The 10,000-nt window shown below is 28.9% G+C and overlaps 3 non-coding genes across 3 annotated transcripts in view; all 3 read left to right on the top strand.

Annotated features, from left to right (window-relative positions):
- Positions 1-4,116: 4,116 nt before the first annotated feature.
- LOC123304754 lies at positions 4,117-6,271 on the top strand. The gene has a single exon (XR_006536742.1). It is a non-coding gene; the product is annotated as a small subunit ribosomal RNA (ribosomal RNA).
- A 953-nt stretch (positions 6,272-7,224) lies between these two features.
- LOC123304750 lies at positions 7,225-7,379 on the top strand. The gene has a single exon (XR_006536738.1). It is a non-coding gene; the product is annotated as a 5.8S ribosomal RNA (ribosomal RNA).
- Positions 7,380-8,013: 634 nt separating this feature from the next.
- The window catches only part of LOC123304751, a 4,580-nt gene continuing 2,593 nt past the window's right edge, over positions 8,014-10,000 (top strand). The window contains exon 1 of the ribosomal RNA XR_006536739.1: positions 8,014-10,000. This exon is cut by the window's right edge and continues 2,593 nt beyond it. This is a non-coding gene — a ribosomal RNA (large subunit ribosomal RNA).

The raw sequence follows: 10,000 nt of genomic DNA, 5'->3' as shown, positions 1-10,000 counted from the left end.
GAATTCATATATTTAAAGAAATAATTTTGATTATTCAGATTCTATTAATATTAGCTATTGTAAATAATATTAATCAAATGAAAAGTTTTTAAATTGTTAGGATGTATTTAGCAAGTTATGCTTTCCATACATAAAATAAAAATATATTATGTATAAATAATATTAGTGCTTGTAAAAGGATTAAGATTAATAAAACTAGATATATACTCTTAATACAATAAAAAGTAATAATTTAAAAGAATGTAAAAATATTTATTTAGCTGATAAATTTAAAATGGATAATAAATTTTAAATTTTTATTAACTCTTATTTATTATATAATATTTATTTGTAATCCTTATGCAAAATAATATATGACTTGAACAACGTACATGGGGGCGTGTATACAATTAATAAATTTAGGTAGAGAAATATATTTTGAATCAATAATTTATAAGTTCACAACAGAATAGTCAGATTTTTATTGTCTATTAAATATTTTTTAGCGAATAACTATTATGTATTACTAGAATATAATAATAATTTTTTTTTTTTTTTTTTTTTTTATGTTACTTGAATGGTGTATACGTTTACACGGTGAATGTAAAATCAATTAATCAATTTATATAGAAAAATATATTATGAATTAATTATAAATAAGTTCCAATAAAATAGCCTGATTCCCATTGTGTATTGAAATTTTTTTTTAACCAATTAACTATTAATGTGAATTTGTACAATAAAAATTTTGTATTAATTCTGTAAATTATTATATATATTTGCATTATACAGTATTTAGAAGCATTTAAATGGATAAAAATTTTTTAGAAAATCTACATATGTATCACATGTATTATACCGGTACCCTGTCGCAATATAACATGTACGATTTGTATATAAAATAAAATGAAATTTTTTCCCTAAAATTTTTTAATGAATCCCGAAAAATTCTATATATTTTACCTTTATATAGTATTTAGGACTATTTAAAAGGATAAAATTTTTTTCGAAAATCTACATATGTATCACATGTATTATACCGGTACCCTGTCGCAATATAACATGTACGATTTGTATATAAAATAAAATGAAATTTTTTCCCTAAAATTTTTTAATGAATCCCGAAAAATTCTATATATTTTACCTTTATATAGTATTTAGGACTATTTAAAAGGATAAAATTTTTTTCGAAAATCTACATATGTATCACATGTATTATACCGGTACCCTGTCGCAATATAACATGTACGATTTGTATATAAAATAAAATGAAATTTTTTCCCTAAAATTTTTTAATGAATCCCGAAAAATTCTATATATTTCACCTTTATATAGTATTTAGGACTATTTAAAAGGATAAAATTTTTTCGAAAATCTACATATGTATCACATGTATTATACCGGTACCCTGTCGCAATATAACATGTACGATTTGTATATAAAATAAAATGAAATTTTTTCCCTAAAATTTTTTAATGAATCCCGAAAAATTCTATATATTTTACCTTTATATAGTATTTAGGACCATTTAAAAGGATAAAAATTTTTTCGAAAATCTACATATGTATCACATGTATTATACCGGTACCCTGTCGCAATATAACATGTACGATTTGTATATAAAAAAAAAATATACATTTTTTTCTAAAAATTTGCATTAATTCCAAAAATTTTTTAATAATTTATTATAATTATTAATGTTTATTGAATAATTTATTATAATGCATAAATTTCATTTAATAAAATATGATAAAAGCAAAAAAAAATTTTTTGGTCCCAAAATAAAAATTTTTAGCTGAAAAAAATTTTTTTTTTAAAATTTTTTTCTTTAAATTTTGATTATTCTGTAAAGTTTATGATGTTTAAAGCCATTTTAAACATTATCATATTTTGAGTTTGAAGCACCGGGTGTAATGTCTTTAATATATATGATGGATAGTGCGTGTAAGTTAATGAGATGAATGTATATCTATGTATAACAGTGTATTAGTGGTATTACGTTCAGCAGTCTCACACATATGATATAGTATGGTATAGTATAAGTTGTTTATTTTTCATACTGTCCGTGTATCATTCAACAAAGGTGGTGTAGAGTTGTATATGGCTTGGTATGACGTTGTTGCAATTCTATGGACACTATGATATTACGGATGCACAGATAGAGGAATAACACTTATCGTATATGTATCATTTATGTATGTTGACTGTGTAATGAATACTAAATATAATAAAATAATACACTTTTTAATAGAATAACATTTGTTTCATGTTTTAGTATGATATTAAATGGTATAGAATAGGTTGTTTATTTTTCATACTGTCCGTGTATCATTCAACAAAGGTGGTGTAGAGTTGTATATGGCTTGGTATGACGTCGTTGCAATTCTATGGACACTATGATATTACGGAATAACAGAAAGAGGAATAAAACTTATTGTATATGTATCATTTATAACGTACTTTTATGTTGACAAGAATGAATGTATATCTATATGAAATAGTGTATTTTGTGGTATTATGTTCAACAGTCTTACATATATGATATAGTATGATATAGTATAATTTGTTTATTTTTCATACTCTAAGTGTATCATTCAACAAAGGTGGTGTAGAGTTGTATATGGCTTGGTATGACGTCGTTGCAATTCTATGGACACCATGATATCACGAAAAAACAGAAAGAAAAATAACAATTATCGTATATGTATCATCTATATTATTATTGTATTTTGACTATGTAATGAATGCCAAATTTAAAAATATACACATTCTTAATAGAATAACATTTATTTTAGTATAATATAAAATGATATTGAATATGTTGTTTAATTTTCATACTGTTCGTGTATCATTCAACAAAGGTGGTGTAGGTATGTATATGGCTTGGTATGACGCTTTTGCATGTCTATGGACACCATGATATTACGAAAAAACAGAAAGAAGAATAACACTTTTCAAATATGTATCATTTATATATTTTATTAACATGAACGCAAAATATACAAAATTATATATATATATACTCAAAATATTCTGGATGGTAATCAGTTTGGTTTATTTTGATATTTAATATTGTATTTTGGTTTTTTTGCTAGTAATGTTTCGAATATGTATATGCTGTTATTATTTTTTAGGTGTACATTGTATTAAATTGTTATCAATTATTTAATGTATGTATACAAAATAATAGCAAAAACATTTTCAATTATTATATAAAAATTTTTTTTTTTACACATGCATATTTATTAATATATGAAATTTTATCTCAGTTTTAATAAATATGTATTGAAATGAATAATAATACAATCTTATATATATTGATAATAGTCTGGATGGTAATCAGTTTGGATTATTTTGATATTAAATATTGTATTATTATTTTTGTAAAAAAATTAATGAGAATTTTGTAAAAAAAACCTCTATATGTATATCTTTTTATATCAATATTTAAAAAAAAATTTTTTTTTATTAAATTATTGATTATAAATAGAATAACATATAAATTTTTTTGTCAAAGCAAGTTCATGGGTTATAAGTTTTAAACTTTACACTCCCATATGAGCACACAATATTTATATAAAAATTATTTTTATAAATAATATTACATTGACTCACCTCATACCAAGCGAGAATATTAAGTGTTATTATAACGTTTTTTATTTAAAATTAACTTTTTAAATAAAATTAAAAAATAAATGACGCTTTCAATCTAGCGACGAGTATGAGAAAATGTTTGAAATATTTTAAGACCCATTTGGTGATGGTCTGACAAAAATCATAATTATTTTTTTTTTTTTTTATTCAATAATATTTATTATGAATAACATGTTATATATTTCTTTTTGTAAAAGCAAAAAAATTATATAAATGACATAATAAAATATATATTTGAAAAAAAAAAAAATTAATAATAATATATATATCTCATATGTTTTTTCTATTAATTTTAAAACAATAGAGATATAAAAAAAAAAAAATTTATATCAGTAATGGGTGAGACCATCTGATATTTAAAATGAAATTGTAATAATATTATTATATATTAATAATTATTGTATGAAAATTTTTTTTCTTATAATAAGAAAACAAAAATATCATGTATATTATTATATATTTAATATTATAAATACAAATAGTTCCCTGGTTGATCCTGCCAGTAGTCATATGCTTGTCTCAAAGATTAAGCCATGCATGTCTCAGTACAAGCCAAATTAAGGTGAAACCGCGAAAGGCTCATTATATCAGTTATGGTTCCTTAGATCGTACCCACATTTACTTGGATAACTGTGGTAATTCTAGAGCTAATACATGCAAACAGAGTTCCGACCAGAGATGGAAGGAATGCTTTTATTAGATCAAAACCAATCGGTGTAAATTTTAATTTGCATCGTTTAATTTGGTGACTCTGAATAACTTTAAGCTGATCGCACGGTCTCGTACCGGCGACGCATCTTTCAAATGTCTGCCTTATCAACTGTCGATGGTAGGTTCTGCGCCTACCATGGTTGTAACGGGTAACGGGGAATCAGGGTTCGATTCCGGAGAGGGAGCCTGAGAAACGGCTACCACATCCAAGGAAGGCAGCAGGCGCGCAAATTACCCACTCCCGGCACGGGGAGGTAGTGACGAAAAATAACGATACGGGACTCATCCGAGGCCCCGTAATCGGAATGAGTACACTTTAAATCCTTTAACGAGGATCCATTGGAGGGCAAGTCTGGTGCCAGCAGCCGCGGTAATTCCAGCTCCAATAGCGTATATTAAAGTTGTTGCGGTTAAAAAGCTCGTAGTCGAATCTGTGTCCTACACTGTTGGTTCAATGCTCGCATTGTTTAACTAGCATGTTATGTGGGACGTCCTACCGGTGGGTGGTACAGATTATGTATAAAGTATATTTTAGTGTTATTATTTATTTAATGCATTATATATATTTTTATTATGTAATTTGTCGTAAGTGTTTAACCGTTAAGAGCGGTGGCAGCCCCCAATTGCAATCCCGTCGCGGTGCTCTTAATTGAGTGTCGAGGTGGGCCGGTACGTTTACTTTGAACAAATTAGAGTGCTTAAGGCAGGCTCAAATTTTGCCTGAATATTGTGTGCATGGAATAATGGAATAGGACCTCGGTTCTATTTTGTTGGTTTTCGGAACTCCGAGGTAATGATTAATACGGACAGATGGGGGCATTCGTATTGCGACGTTAGAGGTGAAATTCTTGGATCGTCGCAAGACGGACAGAAGCGAAAGCATTTGCCAAAAATGTTTTGATTGATCAAGAACGAAAGTTAGAGGTTCGAAGGCGATCAGATACCGCCCTAGTTCTAACCATAAACGATGCCAGCTAGCGATCCGCCGAAGTTCCTCCGATGACTCGGCGGGCAGCTTCCGGGAAACCAAAGCTTTTGGGTTCCGGGGGAAGTATGGTTGCAAAGCTGAAACTTAAAGGAATTGACGGAAGGGCACCACCAGGAGTGGAGCCTGCGGCTTAATTTGACTCAACACGGGAAACCTCACCAGGCCCGGACACCGGAAGGATTGACAGATTGAGAGCTCTTTCTTGATTCGGTGGGTGGTGGTGCATGGCCGTTCTTAGTTGGTGGAGCGATTTGTCTGGTTAATTCCGATAACGAACGAGACTCTAGCCTGCTAAATAGACGTACTTTACCGGCATCTCAAGGCCCATCGGCTGTTTGTTTCCCATTTCATTCATTTTCATGTGTGTTATGTATTGTATTTATATATGCATGTATTTTTGAGATTTAACGATCAAGATTATATTTTGTATATATTGTGCTTTATGTTGCATATGTTATGGTGTATGGGTACGCAGTTTTTTGATGTGGTTTTTACTGCCGGCGTACAAATAATTCTTCTTAGAGGGACAGGCGGCATTCTAGCCGCACGAGATTGAGCAATAACAGGTCTGTGATGCCCTTAGATGTTCTGGGCCGCACGCGCGCTACACTGAAGGAATCAGCGTGTCCTCCCAGGCCGAAAGGTCCGGGTAACCCGCTGAACCTCCTTCGTGCTAGGGATTGGGGCTTGCAATTGTTCCCCATGAACGAGGAATTCCAGTAAGCGCGAGTCATAAGCTCGCGTTGATTACGTCCCTGCCCTTTGTACACACCGCCCGTCGCTACTACCGATTGAATGATTTAGTGAGGTCTTCGGACTGGTACGCGGCAATATTTCTGATATTGCCGATGTTGCTGGGAAGATGACCAAACTTGATCATTTAGAGGAAGTAAAAGTCGTAACAAGGTTTCCGTAGGTGAACCTGCGGAAGGATCATTAACGATATATATAAAATATATTTATTTATATTTTTTGTATTGTTTTTAAATATTCCAAAAAATAAAAATATTATTGATAAGAAATATTTTTTTTAACAAAATAACATATTAATATGTAATTTTCTCAAAATATATAATAGTAATTATGTGTTAAAAGAGATTTATTTTGGTTATGATATCATATTAAAGTAATACGCCAAACTTTTTTTATACACATAATATATCTATACATATAATATAGAGAATATTATATAAATATTAATAATATATTTGTTACATATAAAATATTTTTATATTCAATATTATTATTATTATTAAACAATAATTATTAATAAAATCTATAAATAATTTCTCTTATAAAAAAGTGAAATTAAAAATAGAATATATTGAAATTATTTGTTTATATGTATATAATCTCTATTAAGAAAAATAAAATAAGATTATAATTGATATAATCTATATTTTTATTTTTCTATGTTATATAATAAAAATAAAGAAAACACAAGATAAAATTTTTTTAAAGAATAAAATTTATTCAAATTTAAATTTCTTTATGTTTTGTCTTGATATTTCTTTTTTTTTATTAAAAGTTATTATGTTAAAAAACAAACCCATTTGTTTTGTACCATATTAATATTATATATATTTTTATGTAGAAAATAATTTATAAAAAAAAAAATAAATACATTTCTATAAAATATACCAAATATTAATTATTATATCTAGCTAGCACTAACAAAAATATCAAAAATGTTATGTATATATTTATTAATACCATAATATCTTTAATTTATATATATATATATTTAAAATAAAATATATAATTTATATTCTAGAAAAATTTTTTTATTTTAAAAGAATTTATAAAGATATATAAATTAATAATTTTATTTTTTATATTAAAAATAAAGATTATTATTAATAATAATACTTACATTTAAAATTTAAAAAGATTACCCTGGACGGTGGATCACTTGGCTCGTGGGTCGATGAAGAACGCAGCTAATTGCGCGTCAACTTGTGAACTGCAGGACACATGAACATTGACATTTCGAACGCACATTGCGGTCCTTGGATACTGTTCCCGGACCACATCTGGCTGAGGGTCGTATACATTATATTAATATAATAAAAGATTATTTTACATAAAATTTTTTTTATGAAAAAGAAATTTATCAATAATTAAAAAGAAAATTTATTTTTTCATATTTAATTAAATTGATAAATAAAATTTTTATAAAAGAAATGTAAAATTATTTATATATGAATGTTTTACGCCAAATATAAGAAAAAAATAAATATAAAATGTTTTTAATAGCATTTAAAATTTATATATTTTTTATTATTTGTCGACATTTTTAAATTAATATATCAATATTATTTTTTATCATTTATATATAATATTATAAAACTTTATGTTAATAATAATATTAATAATAAATGATATTAATAATATATTTTTAAAATATTAAATAAAGAAGAATAAACAAAAATATTATATATTAATATTTTGTTATGGAATATTTTATTTGTAATAAAATTTTCAATATACTCGAAAAAAATTAATATATATAATTATTTATTTTTTATTTTCTTCTCTTTAGATAAATATAAAAATAATATTATATAATAATATTAAAAAAATTTGAGTATGAATAATTAAGAAAATTGTTTACTTATAAAATATAACAAAAACATAATATATAAAAAAAATTTTTGTTTTAATACTTCTAAAAACTTTTACGACCTCAGAGTAGGTGAGATTACCCGCTGAATTTAAGCATATTATTAAGCGGAGGAAAAGAAACTAACTAGGATTCCCTTAGTAGCGGCGAGCGAACAGGGATAAGCCCAGCACTGAACCCCGTGGCTGATAAACAGACACTTGGGGAATGTAGTGTTTAGGAAGATTCAATATAAACCTATGTTATATAATACATCCAAGTCCATCTTGAATGGGGCCATATACCCATAGAGGGTGCCAGGCCCGTAGTGATTATTATTGATGATAGGTGAATCTTTCCTTAGAGTCGGGTTGCTTGAGAGTGCAGCTCTAAGTGGGTGGTAAACTCCATCTAAGGCTAAATATTACCACGAGACCGATAGCGAACAAGTACCGTGAGGGAAAGTTGAAAAGAACTTTGAAGAGAGAGTTAAAGAGTACGTAAAACCGTTCAGGGGTAAACCTGAGAAACCCGAAAGGTCGAAAGATGAGATTCATTTACTTTTTATCGTTAATCAACCAATTTGTACTAGCATGTGACAAAAATTTTTATTAGGAATTTATTTTTAGTAAAAATATATGCACTGCTGTATATTGTTAATTGTATGATAACGAGGTATGCACTTCTCATCTTGTAGGACGTTGCGACCCATTAAATATTAATCTATAGGCATTGGTGCGTTGATTAATGTACAATATTATTTTTTGATAATATTTTGTGTATGTTAAACGCCTATGTTTCTTGATTAATTGTTTGATGGTATTAATTATAAATTGATATTGAGTCGCGTTATTAACGCGTTCAGATCCACCACGAGTATAAATAGGTTTTTTTTATTAAAACATATTATATATACGGATTTTATGCCGTTATATGATACTATTTAACTGTCAGTAGGTGTATGATAATGAACTGGCTCATTTTTTTTTATTAAAAATTTATCTGTCAGCGACGATATAGCTTTGGGTACTTTCAGGACCCGTCTTGAAACACGGACCAAGGAGTCTAGCATGTACGCAAGTCATTGGGAATAAAATATTTTTTCATCGAAATATTTATAAATTTTATGAAACCCAAAGGCACAATGAAAGTAAATATTATTTATATTTTTTTATAAATGATAAAAGGAGGATATATTTATATTATGTATTAAATATCGCACTCCTAGGGCGTCTTATATTATTATAATTTAGTTTTCGGATTATATTATAATAGAGGCGCACCTAGAGCGTACACGCTGGGACCCGAAAGATGGTGAACTATGCCTGGTCAGGATGAAGTCAGGGGAAACCCTGATGGAGGTCCGTAGCGATTCTGACGTGCAAATCGATCGTCGGAACTGGGTATAGGGGCGAAAGACTAATCGAACCATCTAGTAGCTGGTTCCCTCCGAAGTTTCCCTCAGGATAGCTGGCGTTCATTATATAAGAGTCTCATCCGGTAAAGCGAATGATTAGAGGCCTTGGGGCCGAAACGACCTCAACCTATTCTCAAACTTTAAATGGGTGAGATCTCTAGCTTGCTTAAAAACATTATTTATAATGTGAAGCTATGAGAATATATTTTTTATATATGGATCAGAGTGCCAAGTGGGCCACTTTTGGTAAGCAGAACTGGCGCTGTGGGATGAACCAAACGTAGAGTTAAAGCGCCAAAATTGACGCTTATGGGATACCATGAAAGGCGTTGGTTGCTTAAGACAGCAGGGACGGTGGCCATGGAAGTCGGAATCCGCTAAGGAGTGTGTAACAACTCACCTGCCGAAGCAACTAGCCCTGAAAATGGATGGCGCTGAAGCGTCATGCTTATACTCTACCGTTAGTTGGTATTTTCGATAAAAGATTTATCTTTTATCATGAAACCCTAACGAGTAGGAGGGTCGCGGTGGTGTGCGCGGAAGGATTGGCCGTGAGGCCATCTGGAGCCGCCATCGGTGCAGATCTTGGTGGTAGTAGCAAATACTCCAGCGAGGCCCTGGAGGACTGACGTGGAGAAGGGTTTCGTGT

This window comes from Chrysoperla carnea (genome assembly GCF_905475395.1).
Source record: "Chrysoperla carnea chromosome X unlocalized genomic scaffold, inChrCarn1.1 SUPER_X_unloc_89, whole genome shotgun sequence".
Taxonomy (NCBI): domain Eukaryota; kingdom Metazoa; phylum Arthropoda; class Insecta; order Neuroptera; family Chrysopidae; genus Chrysoperla; species Chrysoperla carnea.
Note: the sequence above shows the minus strand (reverse complement) of the source record. Positions and strands in the feature narration are given on the sequence as shown.